We start from the raw sequence: 15,622 nt of genomic DNA, 5'->3' as shown, positions 1-15,622 counted from the left end.
GTTCCCACACACTTTTTCTTGCATTCCATGATGGCCTCAATCCACAATAGTTTTAAGGCTCTTCCCTTTAGGCTTCACTCCAAACCAAATCACACTTCTCCCTATTGGGTCCCTATAATACTAGTGATTACCCCATTACTATTGTAGTTATACCCCTTATTTATATTGTTGTGCCCCTATTACCCCCATATTGTTATTTCTGTGCCCCATAGAATCCCTCTATTGTTATTTTTGTGGCTTTATATTATTATTGTTAGGTCGGCTGGATTATATTGTGACTCCTTAGACTCCTATATATAGAAAGGAGGTTTTTTCATTTGTATCATCAAAGAATTGTTCATTTATGTAATGTAAAGGAGGTTTCCCCCTCGAAGAGGCTGAATTCTAAGGCGTTGATCTATCTTTTCTATCTTTTCTTGAGCTGGTTTCATAACATTTGGTATCAGAGCTTTGGATTCTAGGGTTTCGCTGCTCCAAACAGGTCATCGTGGCATTTTCGCTATAACTTTTTTTCTGTGATGTTTCAGAAGTCGCAAAAAAAACCCATTTGAGAAGAAATGGCGCTGAACCTTGGGTCCAAATTTGATCTGAGGAAGTTGGTCTTTTTGCAGACTCCTGAATTACATTCAAAACAGGTGACCTGGGGAAAATCGTCATAACTTTCTCTCTGGGGATCGGATTGAAATTTCGTAAGAAGGTAAAGAAAGAGGACGGACTGTAGTTTCTTGTGTGTGATTTTTAGATTCAAAGGTTGAAACAGTGACTCGTGGCACGTCGTACAAGTTCGCTCTACTGAACTAGTCTAAAAGCAAGTCACTGTGGGAGATTTCACATAACTCTTCCTTGGAGAATCCAATTTGGGTCAGACTTGTGGCATTGGAAAGAGGACGCAGAAGGCTACTACAGGTCGCAATTTCAGAACTGGATGATCCGAAATTACAGAGATACATCAGATTCAATATCAGGCTTCTATAAAGTGAAAAAAGGTGTGTAGTTTTTTTTTAATTTTTGTGTAAGCTTGGTTTAACGGAATTCAAAGGGCATAGTAAAGCATTATTATCGGTAACTGATGCCCCGAGGAAAGAAAATGCAAACACCTAGTAAGGAACCTGAAAGCTCTAGCATGACTCATGAAGAAGAGGAAGAAATGCTACATGATATATCAAAATTACAAGAACAAGTGCAACAAATGTCACGCTCACAAAAGCTAACAGAAGCTAAGATAAGTGGCGTGGAATCTAAGATAAATGGCGTGGAATCTAAGATAAAGGGCATGGAAGCTAAGATGGATGATTTGAAGATAGATTTGAGGACAGATTTGAAGACAGACATGGCAGATTTGAAGGCAGATTTGACAAATTTTCTACAAGAAATACTTACTAATGGTGAAAAGGTTGTAAAGGAAACTCATGATGTGAACAAAAGTAATGTTAATCATGATTCCATAGACGCTAATGTTGGATCGAAGACCCACCATATTCCAAAAATCGATATGAGGAAGTTTGATGGCAAGGATCCCGCCACATGGATATTACAGATGGAGCAGTTCTTCGATCTCAATAATGTGCAAAACACACAAAAGGTACGTATGGCAACTGTATATTTGGAACCAAATCAGTTTGTATGGTATCAATGGCTTTGCTCTCGTAAAAATTTATCACTTGGGCAATTTTTACGGAAGAATTGATAGCACATTATGAAGATACAAAAAGCAACACTTTTTTTAGCCAATTGATAAGTCTCAAACAAAAGGGTTCAATAATGGAGCACATTGAGGAGTTCCAAAAATTGAACATAAGGGTAAAAGATATTCCAGAGGAGCATAGGATTGATGTGTTCATAGGGTCTTTAAAGGATAATATCCAACATGATGTTCGCCTTTGGGAACCTGATTCATTAGAGAAGGCATTCAGGTTAGCAAGAAAAATGGAAAGCAAAATTATGGCAACCAGGAAGCATACCACTCACAACTATAAAGACGGAAGTGTTGTTGCCCCTAGTCTTCCACAACCTATAAGGTTGACACCACAACAATTGGAAGAAAAAAGAGCAAAAGGGCTTTGTTACAGTTGTGATAGCAAATACACTAAAGGTCATAAGTGTGCTGAGAAGAAATTATTCTACATAGATTGTGAAGAGGAAGAAGAAAAGGAGCAAGAAAGGTCAAAAGAAGAAGATATACTCCAGGAACAAAGCCTAGATGAAGAACAAATAAATCCGACCATATCTTGTAATGCATTGGCGGGAATTACCACTCCTCAAACCATCAAGATAGAAGGACAAATCAAGAAGAAAAAGGTAATAGTGTTGATTGATTCAGGAAGCACCCACAATTTTATTCATTGTAGGGTAGCAAAAGAATTGAATTGCTTCCTATATCCAGCACCAGAGTGTCAAGTGATGATTGCAAATGGAGGAACAATAAATTGCTCTGGAAAGTGCCATAATATCAAGCTATCCATGGGAGAATATGTATTGACTAGCCCAATGCTTTCCATTCCAATGGGAGGTGCTGATGTTGTACTAGGAGTCCAATGGCTACAATCCTTGGGTACAATAGCTTTTAATTTTCAAGAACTTTTCATCAAATTTTCTACGGAAGGAAAGGAAGTTGAATTAAGGGGTATTGCAGGGAAACCAGGAAAGATAATCAGCTCTAATGGTATGACAAAGCTTCTAAAAAAGGAGCAAAGAGGTGTAATTGCACAATTATGTTCGCTAGATGTTTCCACATTGGAATCATCTATTTCTCCAGATCTCCAAAAAGTCCTGGACAATCATTCCAAGGTATTTGAGACTCCCAAAGGTCTCCCACCTATGCGTGATCATGATCATGCTATTCATCTGATTCCAGGAAGTGTTCCTCCAAACATCAGGCCGTACAGATATCCCTATGTCCAAAAAAGTGAAATTGAACGTATGGTTGCAGAAATGCTAGAGGCTGGTATAATTCAACCGAGTCAAAGTTCTTTCTCTGCTCCAGTAGTATTGGTGCACAAGAAGGATGGATCATGGCGCATGTGTCCGGATTATAGGGAGCTCAACAAGCTCACTATTAAAGATAAGTTCCCCATTCCTGTCATTGATGAATTACTGGATGAATTGCATGGATCAATTTACTTCACCAAGTTGGATCTTCGTTCGGGATATCATCAAATCAGAATGAAGATTGAAGACATTCCGAAAACGGCATTTAGAACTCATGAGGGTCATTATGAATTTTTGGTCATGCCTTTTGGCCTTACCAATGCACCTTCAACATTTCAAGGTTTGATGAATTCAATTTTCAAACCATTCCTTAGAAAATTTGTGTTAGTATTTTTTGATGATATACTAATCTACAACAAGTCTTGGAAGGATCATGTTGAACATGTTGACAGGGTGCTACAACTATTGGAGGAGAAACAATTATATGCAAAAAGATCCAAATGTTTCTTTGGAGTCCAGGAGGTGGAATATTTGGGTCATATTGTATCTCATGAAGGAGTTAAGGTAGACCCTAGCAAAATTAAAGCCATTAAGGAATGGAAAATCCCCACATCCATAAAGCATCTGCGAGGATTTCTTGGGTTGACAGGGTATTATCGCAAGTTTGTTAAGAATTATGGGAGAATAGCAGCACCTCTAACAACATTATTGAAGAAAGATGCATTTTCATGGACTTCGGAAGCAACAAAGGCCTTTGAACATCTTAAAGAGGCAATGTGCCAAGCACCGGTCTTAGCTACACCGGACTTCACAAAAACCTTTATTGTGGAATGTGATGCTTCAGGAAATGGAATTGGTGCTGTTCTAATGCAAGATGAAAGACCCATTGCTTTTGAAAGTCGTCCAATCAAGGGAAAGTTTTTAAGCAAAGCTATTTATGAGAAGGAAATGTTGGCAATACTCCATGCACTTAAGAAATGGCGACCCTACCTAATGGGAAGACACTTCAAGGTAAAAACGGATCATGATAGCCTTAAATACTTTTTAGAACAAAGATTATCCTCTGAAGAGCAACAAAAGTGGGTCACAAAGATGTTGGGTTATGACTTTGAAATCATCTACAAAAAAGGGAAGCAAAATGTGGTGGCAGATGCACTCTCAAGAAAGGATGAGGATGTGGAAGCATTGTTGTGCGCCATTTCTATTATCCAACCAGATTGGATAAACGAAGCAAGGGAGGAATGGAAGAATGACGAAGAAGTGTGGGCACTTATTCGAAAGCTACAACAAGATTCCAGTACGTCTGATACATTTAGCTGGCAAAATGATTCGTTATGGTACAAAGATCGCTTATACCTCTGTAAGAATTCCCAGCTAAAACAAAAGATTCTTATGGAATTGCACACTTCTCCCTTAGGAGGGCACTCAGGATTTTTAAAAACTTACCACAGGGTTAAGAAGGAATTTTTTTGGGATGGCCTTAAATCAGATATTCAAAAGTTTGTGGCGGAATGTTTGGTTTGCCAACAAAATAAAGTTGAAACAATTAAGACACCTATTACAACCTTTATCCATTCCAAGCCAACGTTGGGAGGAGGTTTCAATGGATTTTATCACAGGTTTACCCAAGTCTGAGGGAAAGAGTGTCATCATGGTGGTAGTTGACAGACTTACCAAGTATGCACACTTTTGTGCATTATCACATCCATTTAAAGCCAGTACAGTTTCTACTGCATTTATGGAAACAATTCAAAAGCTACATGGAAACCCAAAGATTATTGTAAGTGACAGAGATCCCATTTTCACTGGAAATTTTTGGACAGAATTATTTTCTTGTCTTGGTACTCAGTTAGCTCATAGCTCATCTTATCATCCTCAATCTGATGGGCAAACTGAGATAGTAAACAAATGTTTGGAAGGATATCTTCGTTGCTTTGTATCTGATAAACAGACACAATGGGTCAAATGGTTGCCTCTGGCTGAATGGTGGTATAACACTTCCTTCCATACAGCAACAAAAATGACCCCATTTATGGCACTTTATGGGTATCAACCACCATCCATCACATCATATTTAAGAGAAAATTCTAAGGTTCAGGCAGTGGAACATCACATCGAACATCAACAACAAGTCCTCCAACTCTTAAAGGATAACCTCGTGTTGGCACAAAATAGAATGAAACAACAGGCAGATCAACATCGCAGTGAAAGAAGTTTTGATGTAGGTGATTGGGTATTCCTACGGCTACAACCATATAAGCAAATGTCCCTAAAGCAAGCTAAGAAGGATAATAAATTATCACCAAAGTATTATGGTCCGTACAAGGTGTTGCAAAAGATTGGTACTATGGCATACAAATTGGAGCTTCCTGCAGCTTCTCGATTGCACCCAGTTTTCCATGTTTCATGTTTAAAGAAGGTTATAGGCGACAAGCTCCAAGTTCAAACAATATTGCCAGAACTTGACGAGGAAGGAAAAATTATATTGGAACCGGAAGCAGTCACAGAAACAAGAACTCGACAGCTACGAAATCGATCAATTTCAGAGTATCTTATCAAGTGGAAGAACTTATCCGCTGAAGATTCCACATGGGAGGATGAGAATTTTATGCAGAAGTATCCAGAACTACTCAAGCGTTGAGGACAACACTTTTTTGAAGGAGAGGGGCATGTTGGGTCCCTATAATACTAGTGATTACCCCATTACTATTGTAGTTATACCCCTTATTTATATTGTTGTGCCCCTATTACCCCCATATTGTTATTTCTGTGCCCCATAGAATCCCTCTATTGTTATTTTTGTGGCTTTATATTATTATTGTTAGGTCGGCTGGATTATATTGTGACTCCTTAGACTCCTATATATAGAAAGGAGGTTTTGTCATTTGTATCATCAAAGAATTGTTCATTTATGTAATGTAAAGGAGGTTTCCCCCTCGAAGAGGCTGAATTCTAAGGCGTTGATCTATCTTTTCTATCTTTTCTTGAGCTGGTTTCATAACACTCCCTCACATAACTAGATAGCTACAACTAGTAATAGCTTGCTGTCCACTCCAAACAAAAACAGCATTAGCACACCAACATTAACACTCTAACACTTCAACACTAACACTAGGTTGTGCTTGGGAAAAATGGAGGTTTATATAGAATGAATGGACGGGAGATGGATCCACTTCTCATGGGAGAAGGTCTTATCCCTTGAGGTAGTTCCATCATTATAGGGGAAAGGAGACCAAACTATCATCCTCGACCCCATCCAGCCAAACCATTTACCAGACTTCCGTTACGAAACTTCTAGAGCTGGAAGCTTCGGCTCTAATTTAGAAAACTTTCCATAACAACACCAGAGTGATAGGAACATAGCTCATTTGCTTTGGTCGAAGCGAGGACTAGTGCTAATATCTGTACATCATCGTGGGGGAGACAATGGCCATTAGTGCTAGTCTTGTAAACTGGGAAAAACATAAGTTTGAGGGGAAATGGTGCAAAAGGGAATTTATCTACTCATGAAGAGGGACACAATGGGAGATTTTTCATGAAGGTAAAGCATGCGGCATTCACTGTAGAGGTCCTACAGGATCAAGGAACAGGGAGTACAAGGACAATGACAAAATTTTGTGTAACAGATGCTCCCTAAATTCTGAAGGTGGAGCTAGAGCGAGGGATGAAATGCTTTATAAATTAGTGCGGAGAACCGTAGTTTGTCATGATAAAACCTGCAAGCAAGTAAAGATACATATACATAAACTGAGATCTCTATCAAATGATACATTAATCGTGGCATGGACGCAGCCATCCAGAGAATGATCATGTAAATGAATCCAGGTATGGGCACAACCATCCGTCAAAGAGGATCATAATGAAACCAAGCTATGGTCTCAGCCATCCAATAATGAGAAGAATCACATATGATAGCTCATGGTCTGGAAGCATCCAGCCATCTGAGAGAGACATGCATATCATCATAACCATGTGACATCACTTCGTAACTTGGACTTATGTTATCTGAGTCTAGGGTCTTGTGCTCCAACACGACCCAATCAAAGTACAGATTCTAGCATGTGAATAGATGTGTTGATGTTGAACATGCTAGAAAGTCACTTGATTACCAGTCAATGATGAAAACTGTTAACAAGTGTGAGAGAAACCACTAATAATGAAAATGGTCCTCAAGGTACTATCAGTACAATTCACAGAATGTGAATACAGGAACGGAAGTCGAACATCTACGAAATCACTCAATTGAAAGCCAATGATGTGAGTTCATCGTTGGGTGCGAAGAACTTGCCATTAGGGGATGCAAGCTCTAAGGTACTGGAAGGAAGTCTCTCAGTCAACTGCCTAGATAATGAGTTGAAGTCAACGGAAAGTGACTGTGTCGAAGGAAGGCCATCATGAATCCCACATCATCGACGTGAGATGAGAGGATGCAAAAATGATTTTGGATGATACAGAGAATCAGAGGTAAGTGTAACTGCAGAAGGACAACTCTTGAACATATCGGTGACACAACTGGAAGGTTCACAACTTTTCGATCCATGGGATTGGTGGTCATGATGACGTGGTAGACATCAAATGGAAGGAAAAAATAAATGGCCCAAACCCAGGAAGGTCAACGATACAAAAGAGGATATTCCAACCTAACACAAAGCAAAGAGTGTCATGTTCAAGAGCGAGCTTCCGACACGATTGATAGATTTCCAAATTTTCCCCCACCATTTCTGGCAGGTACCCCAATTATTTTTTAATCGCAAGCTTGAAGGGGATAACATATGCTTGCACTGTAATTTCATCCTTCGGATGAATCCGACCTAGTAAGTTTAACGACCCTAGGAATGAGAAGCTCATGTTCATCATGGTGATGAATCCGATGTCGTTTAATAATTTAACGAGTCCGACAAAGGTGTAACTCGGTATTTTTTTCATGTTTAGAGAGTTTGAAAAGACATGTAAAAGAAAACTCCACATGGTCCCTTTTCATATATTTGTGTCTCTCGAGCCTTAAAAGGTAGAAAACAATACTTGAGAGAACCGCTTGACCATTTCAGTCAAGAAGTACCTTTTTCGTAAATAGTGCCTCCCAGCCCGAAAAAGGGGTAAACGTATCCTAGGCACACGACGTTTCACATTTGTTAACGAGTTCGAAACAACAAGGTCTCGGCCATATTTTTTCTTTTAAAGGGTCGGAAAAGAGCTGAAAGTGGACACCCCATTTTTATTCTCTTTAACGTGTCAAAAAGGGGAAAAGAATCAGTAATCTTTTCATTTTTTACGAGTCAGAAAAGAGCTTAAAGGTGACTCTTCCTAGAGGAACGAGTGGTATAAAGGGTAGAAATCGGTTTCGGCAATGGTGGAACTACTCAAAACATGTAATGGTGAAGAAGCTGGCTAATAAAACCACTCATCGCTGCTGTCCCTCAGGAAAGGAAAAACAACCAAGTGAAAGCATATGATCGGCCAAAGAGATGGTGGTGATGGAATGAAACTACCAAGGCTCATTTAGCTGATAAAAATGGCAATCACGATATGTAAATTGGGCATGGGTTCATTTTTACACAAGCTTGGACCATGGAGAACTCTGCTTGGATTCAGTTTCATGTTTACACAAGCTTGAAATGAAAAACTATGCTTGATATAAGTTCGCATGCCCCCGACATAATGACTCAAGTTGAGGTACATGCCCCCCACGCTTCATTTCATTCAACTAAGTGACTGGAATGAAGGTTCACTTTCGAGATCCAGGAAAGACTCGACTGGGATTTTACAAGATCTTAATCAAAGACTCGATTTGAAAAAGGGATTTGCTTCATTTTTTAATGAGGTTGACACAGTAAAAGAACCATCCTCATAACTCCTTGTTTCATTTTTTAAGGAGCTTGACACAAGACCAGGAACCATGCTCCTACCCTTTGTTTCATTTTTTAACAAGGTCGACACAAGACCAGGAACTATCCTCATGACTCCTTGATTCATTTTTTAACAAGGTTGACACAAGACCAAGAACTATCCTCACACATCTGTTCATGAACCATATGAGAACATGGCTCCCAACAGGCCTTCACTAGATGGAAGAACTAGGCTCTATGAGGAATACATGTCAATTGGTACCATAGACAGATCAGGTTCCAATGCCCCCAGTACATAATGTACAATACCATCTGTGTGATCATCAGTAAATGCAGAGATGGAACGGGTAGCCACATAATTGATTTGTGGCGGGGAAGGTACCGCTTACAAACAAGAACCAATAGGGGACGATGGTTGCATAGGAGGAACCTGGTGACCAATGAACGACAATTGATCAGTGGTCACTATTCTCCCTTCATGCAGAAAACAAACCACATGGAAAAGCGAAGAAACAAGAGCTCCCATGGCATAAACATAGTCTTGTCCAAGGACAAGATTGAAATCTAAACAACCTTGGACTACCATCACATCTATATAGACAGTCTTCCCTTCCAAAGTAATAGGGAAATTTAGAAGGACCCCCAAGGGTTGAATGGTTCCTCTGTTGAAATCTAATAGATTCTAAGTGACAGGCACAAGCTATGGAGAGCCCGAAGCTTGCCAAGTAGTAGAAGACATGGTGTTAATAGATTCACCTTCATCTAATATACTACCAGGTACTACCATATTATAGGCTTGTATTATGATCTGGAAAGGCACATAAGATGAGAGGAGGAAAGAATTTAATGGACCCCAATTAAAAGAGACGACAAAACTACTTGGTGGGGGTATCATATGATTGCCCCCATGTTGTACAGGAATAGGAGAAAGACTCTCCTGAACAACCAAGATGGGAGGGTCACACTTCGATTCATGAGAATATGAGGAGATGAGAAGAACATGAGCAGCATGATCTTTACTCCCATCAGGAACAGAGTGAATAACTGGTGGTAGAAACAAGTCAACACTCTTTTCGACCAATCATTGGTTAGGAGAAGACACAAGAGAGTCTCGCTCAGGAAGAGCAGGATGGACAAGAGATGAATCCAAGTCAATCTCTTTACCAACTATGAGAGGGTTAGAAGAAAGCCTCTAATAACCAATAGGAATCGGGGTTGAGGAGCTGTAAGGTTTTCCAAAACTTTGGAAGCTTTATCCATAAGAGGACAAAGGTGAAGAAGATACTCTCCTACACATAACCTACAGGGGAATCTAATCTTTCCCTTATTCTTACCATCATTAGTTGAAGGCACAACATCGACATGATCTTGAGAGGTTGACGAGGATGGTCGGTTCAGGTTTTGAGACCATACCTCTAAGACTCTAGGAATGCCAGGATAGTCTCGAAGGAGATGGTCACCCTTACACAACCTGCAAGGGAATTTTACCTTCCGAGAAGGATCATAAGGTTTGTCTATAGGAGGTGCATTTGGAGTAACATCCACACGATTGGCCTCTCGCTTATCTGACTTCTTATTCATCTTCTTCTTCTTCTTCTTAGCCTCCTAGTTACTGGATTTCAAACTTTCACTAGGTGAAGTAGAAGAGGAAGAGGAAGAAACAGGGGAAGAAGGGGAGAGGTCAACCTTAGAATCAACGTGTTGTGATTCAAATGAAGGAGATGGTGGGGCAAGAGCTGGGACACTCGAGACCATCAAGGTCAAAAATAACCAGACAGGTAAACTAATGGTTAACCCAGGGAGGGACAACGTTTCCATATAAGGAGCACCAACATTTCCAAAATAAGGTAAAGGACCAGGATTCCCATCCAAGGGGAACCCTTGACTAGTAGACTCTGGGAATGTTGACATTGGAATCGACCCTAAAGAATCATTAAGGAAGATAACTTTAACTAGCAATATTTCATGGGTAGTTAATTTTAAGACACTGAAACAAAACTATTCCTTTTCATATTTCTAGAGTCGATAAAAGGATGAAAGATGACTCTAGTTGATTTCGTAATTAACGAGCTCGAAAGGACAAGTGCTCAATGATATTTTCAGATATAAATATTCAGTAAAGATCAAAAATGACTACTCAGGGTATTCTAGGCAAAAGGATTACTAGGTAACTGTGAACTGAAGAATACCTCTGGGCGAATCGAGAAGTACGGGTAAGCAATCTCCCCGAATGTTGTGTTCGGTGTATCACGCTTACGAGGCGGAAGACTTGGCGTCCTATGGATAAAGGATTGCAGACCTAGTGGGGTTTCCCTTTATATACATGATGATACGGGGAGCACAAGTCCGTACTAGCATTGTCTAGTGCCAAATCGAACGACAACTGCTAGGTTTAAAGACGCTGGAACATGTCTCTATCCTAGACCACTAAATGTGAGTGTTAAGTTTCAATGCTTCCTTAGGTTAATTCAATAAATTTTAACGGTTAATCTTGAATTAGGTTTCAATTTCAAGGCCCTACTATTGTCATCTAAAAACTCCTATATGCAGCTATATGAGAAAAGAGATCTTTGTCTTCGATGAAAGTTAACACTAGTTGAGAGATAGGGAACACAAAATCAATGCAACAATCAAAGGATGAAATATTTCTCTAATAGATCTCCTAAATGCACTTAATCTTCCTATAACAGCATAAGAAGTTTCATTTCATTTCCAATGCTTATGATGATGCAATTCTAGCTTCTCAATAATGCTACTAATGCAATATTTTCACTTAAGTAAATTAGAATGATGTTCTCCTTTTCATAAAATGCAAAATGAGTCTTTCACATAAAGCACTTTAAATGAAAATTTTCACAATTCTGTACAAATAAGCATCAATAAAATCCAAAGCATGATAAATGAAATTGAAAACAACTTCTTCCCTGAATTGAACAAACCAAACACATAAATGCTTCAATTGAAAAACCAAGCAATGTAATCTATGCTTGGAAAGAGAAAAAAGAACAAACGAGACTCTTTCACTCATTCAATTGAAAACAAAGCATCCTAGTCACTTCTGGGTGGAAGAAGAGAGTCTGAGGGTTAAGACATTGGCACTGGAATGGGAGAAATTCTGATTTTTCTTAACTCAAAGACCGCAGCGACTTTTGGGCCAAAATTAGTATCGATCAGCATGATCGACATGACTTGCAGACCAAAACTAGCGCTGATAGGCTAGATCGGTGCGACTGTTTGGCCAAAAATAGCGTTGATCAAGGGATTCAAAGTAAAAATAAAAAAATAACTTTATACAAGGCCAGACTTAACACATCAAAGGGTGGGCTAAACCAAGAAAGCACACAAACCAAGCTAAATGAAGCTCTCTAGTCAGGGAGAAAATGGTCTAAAAGGCTTATGGGGTCAAAATCATGAGAGTAAATACACTAGCCAATATTGGGGACAAACCCTAATATTCACTTACAGGCATCAGCACGACTTCCTAACTGAAAGCAAGCGCCAAAGGCTGGTCAGCGCGACTGTTCCTCAGCAAATCTCGATGATCAGTGTGACTATTAGCAGATTAAGCGTGTTGATTGAGGAAGCTAAGAAAAAAATAAATTTTTTTTTAAACAGGGACCACATTTGCTACTATTAATTTCTAACTCAGGCAAGTAAGCATGAGAAAAGAAATAGAACGAAAGGGAAAAATTGGAACTATAAAAGTTCTCACAAAATCATGAAATCCAAGACAAACAAAAGGATTGGTCTCCCCAGTATGGTCGCCAATTTGTGGTGAAGTAAAATTATAAGTGCAGACACAAACAAATTCCTCTAGCCCGTTTGATGATGTCTTTACTTGCTCAGTCCAGCTATCTCTCGCATCCTTATTCAAACACCTAAAACAAGTAAACAACAACAAACAACAAACGTGGTAATAGATAAATTGTAATTCAACCTACTTAACAAGTCAAGAAACATTAAGCCATGAATATGTAAGGTTACAAATCATGTAGGAAATCAATCGATAGTTGCATATATATTGATACCAAAGAGAGATTACAACCATTATCTTGACATTGTGGTTTTCCTCTGACAAGACCAGGTTCCCACACACTTTTTCTAGCATTCCATGATGGCCTCAATCCACAATAGTTTTAAGGCTCTTCCCTTTAGGCTTCTGATCTAAAATGTGGGTTTGAAAACTTGTTATGCTTACAAGAACCTCCCACTCAAAACTTGAGAAATAAATGATCTAGCTTATATATGACATTTGCATAATTAAATACTTGAAACATGTGTATGTTGTTTGTTTTTACCTATTTAAGTGCTTTAAGTCCATTTTTTTTTGCTGATATTAAACACATATCATAGTCATATAATGCAGTAAATAAACATCAACACATAACAACAAATTTAATCTAGGAGTTCACTCGAATATCATGGTCCACGTCTCATTGAGCTTTTGTCATCTTGACTTGGCTCTTTGGGATTATGGCAAAGTTTCTTTTACAAGTTCCACACTTAAATCCAAAGGTTACTGAACTAAACCAATGGGCTTAGAATACCATCTATATCCTTGTCATGGTTGTCATCACTCTACAAACAGATCTAAGCTCCCTTAGACTTGATTCCTTCAATCAGTGCTCTGAGCTACCCTGAGCTTCTTGATGGCACTAACTCCTTCAGAATTCTTTATATATCACTAAAACCTCTTCTACTATCTCTGTCACATATCAGACACCAAAAATAGAGTGATCATTTGCTCAAAATGAGCACTACATGCCCAAACTAGGCCTTCCTCCATGGTTGGCATTGGGTTACCGGACTTCCCTGTAGCATCTCGGCCATTAGAAGTCTTAAAATGTTTCTACAAATCCCTGCAATGGATTCATAATGCTCGTTACAGTCAGGAATGACTGTTGGTTTGGTGAGAACAAGTACTGGTAGCTCCTACATCTGCCTCCAACTCCTGATGGCCTTGAGCTCCAAAATCTCCCTAGATGAAAATCTCCATGAAGATGACTTCTTCAGCTTCTTTGGACTATTCCATTGGCTTCAGCAGGCTCCAATTAGCCTAGCTAGCCTCTTGTTTCACTCTCCTGAGCTTCTCTGTCTCTTGTCCAAAACTGCTCTTGGAGTGCCTTTATGCAATATCCCCTAGGAATACTCCACCAATTTTAGCGAACTACACCTAACTCCAGTTAAACTTAGCATATCCTCCTTTTTTTCTAATCTGCCAAACTAAACCATTGGAGGTGACTGTTACATTAATTGTTGGGCGCGTATATGAGGCGGTATAATCCCGACGGTTAGGGATAATCCTCTGTAGAGCTGGCGGTCAGGTCAACTCCCAACCGTCGATCTATCCCGCCCGATCCAACGGCTATCGCATCGTCTCCTCACCAACTAACCTGGACGATCTCCATCGTCGATTTGTCCTACTCAATCCAATGGATATCGCGAAATCTCGCATGAAATCTTGCACGACCGATATCAAATCGAGAGCACGCGAGAAAAGTGGTTTTCTCTTGCTACGTGTCGACCACTAAGGTTAATCACATAGAATTTAGAAATACCATTTCCAGCCTTTTGTCCACACAAGATACCTTTTACCATATTTACAAGACCACCCACATGCTTAATTCACACTTTTAAGAAAAGTCGCTTAAGGAAAAGGTTTAGCGCTTAAACCAATATTAACCCTTCAACACTAATCTACGAAGAACTAGTGGTCATGTTAACTGCAATTGCATGTACATTGTTTGCAACCATAGTTAAGTCAGGACATGTGACTATCACTAAGGTCCTTGATCAATATTTGATCATCTTCACTCCAAACCAAATCACACTTCTCCCTCACACAACTAGATAGCTACAACTAGTAATAGCTTGCTCTCTACTACAAACCAAAAAAACATTAGCACACAAACATTAACACTCTAACACTTCAACACTAACACTAGCTTGTGCTTGGGAAAAAGGGAGGTTTATATAGAATGAATGGATGGGAGATGGATCATCTTCTCATGGGAGAAGGTCTTATCCCTTGAGGTAGTTCCATCATTATAGGGGAAGGAGCCCAAACTGTAATCCTTGACCCCATCCGACCAAACCATTTACCAGACTTCCGTTACGAAGCTTCGGCTCTAATTTAAAAAAAAAACCATAACAGCACCAACGTGACTGGAACACAGCTCAGTTGCTCCAGTCAGTGTCAGGAGTAGTGCTAATCACCACACACCAGAGCGGGAGAGACAAAGGCCATTAGCGTCGGTCTTGTAAACTGTGTAAAATGGAAGTTTCAGGGAAAATGGTACAAAAGGGAATTTATCTGCTCATGAGGAGGTACACAATGGGAGTTTCTTCATAAAGGCAAAGCATGCGGGGTTTACTGTAGAGGTCCTCCAGGATCAAGGAACGGGGAGCATAGGGACAGTGACAAAATGTTGTGTAACAGTCTCTCCTCAAGTATTTCTAATAATATCCTATGAAGAGTCATAGCATTTAGCTTAGAAAGTATGACGCACCATGATCATCTAATAATTAATTGAAATAGTAGTAGACCCCAATTTAGGTTGTAACAAACCCCTTTATCATTATTTATTTATTATATAAGTTTTTTTTCCTTTTTTTGTCAACCACAATAACACTTTACTTCCTATTTATAGCTATGGACCTAAAAGCATACTTTTGTGGATCTAAAATCATACCTTTCAGCTAATGTTTTGATGATGAGAAAATTTATAAGATCTCCCCACAAATTGATCTACAAATTGTAGCCACGTCATCATATCCTTGTAGTCTCTTGCGTGCTGAATTTAGTGTTGTCTCAGTAAATTGTTGATGTTACATGTCTCCCAGTTATG

This window comes from Pinus tabuliformis, chromosome 1_2, assembly GCF_031772625.1.
Source record: "Pinus tabuliformis cultivar Carrire ecotype Pingquan chromosome 1_2, CPIR1, whole genome shotgun sequence".
NCBI lineage: Eukaryota > Viridiplantae > Streptophyta > Pinopsida > Pinales > Pinaceae > Pinus > Pinus tabuliformis.
This window is presented reverse-complemented; position numbering follows the sequence as displayed.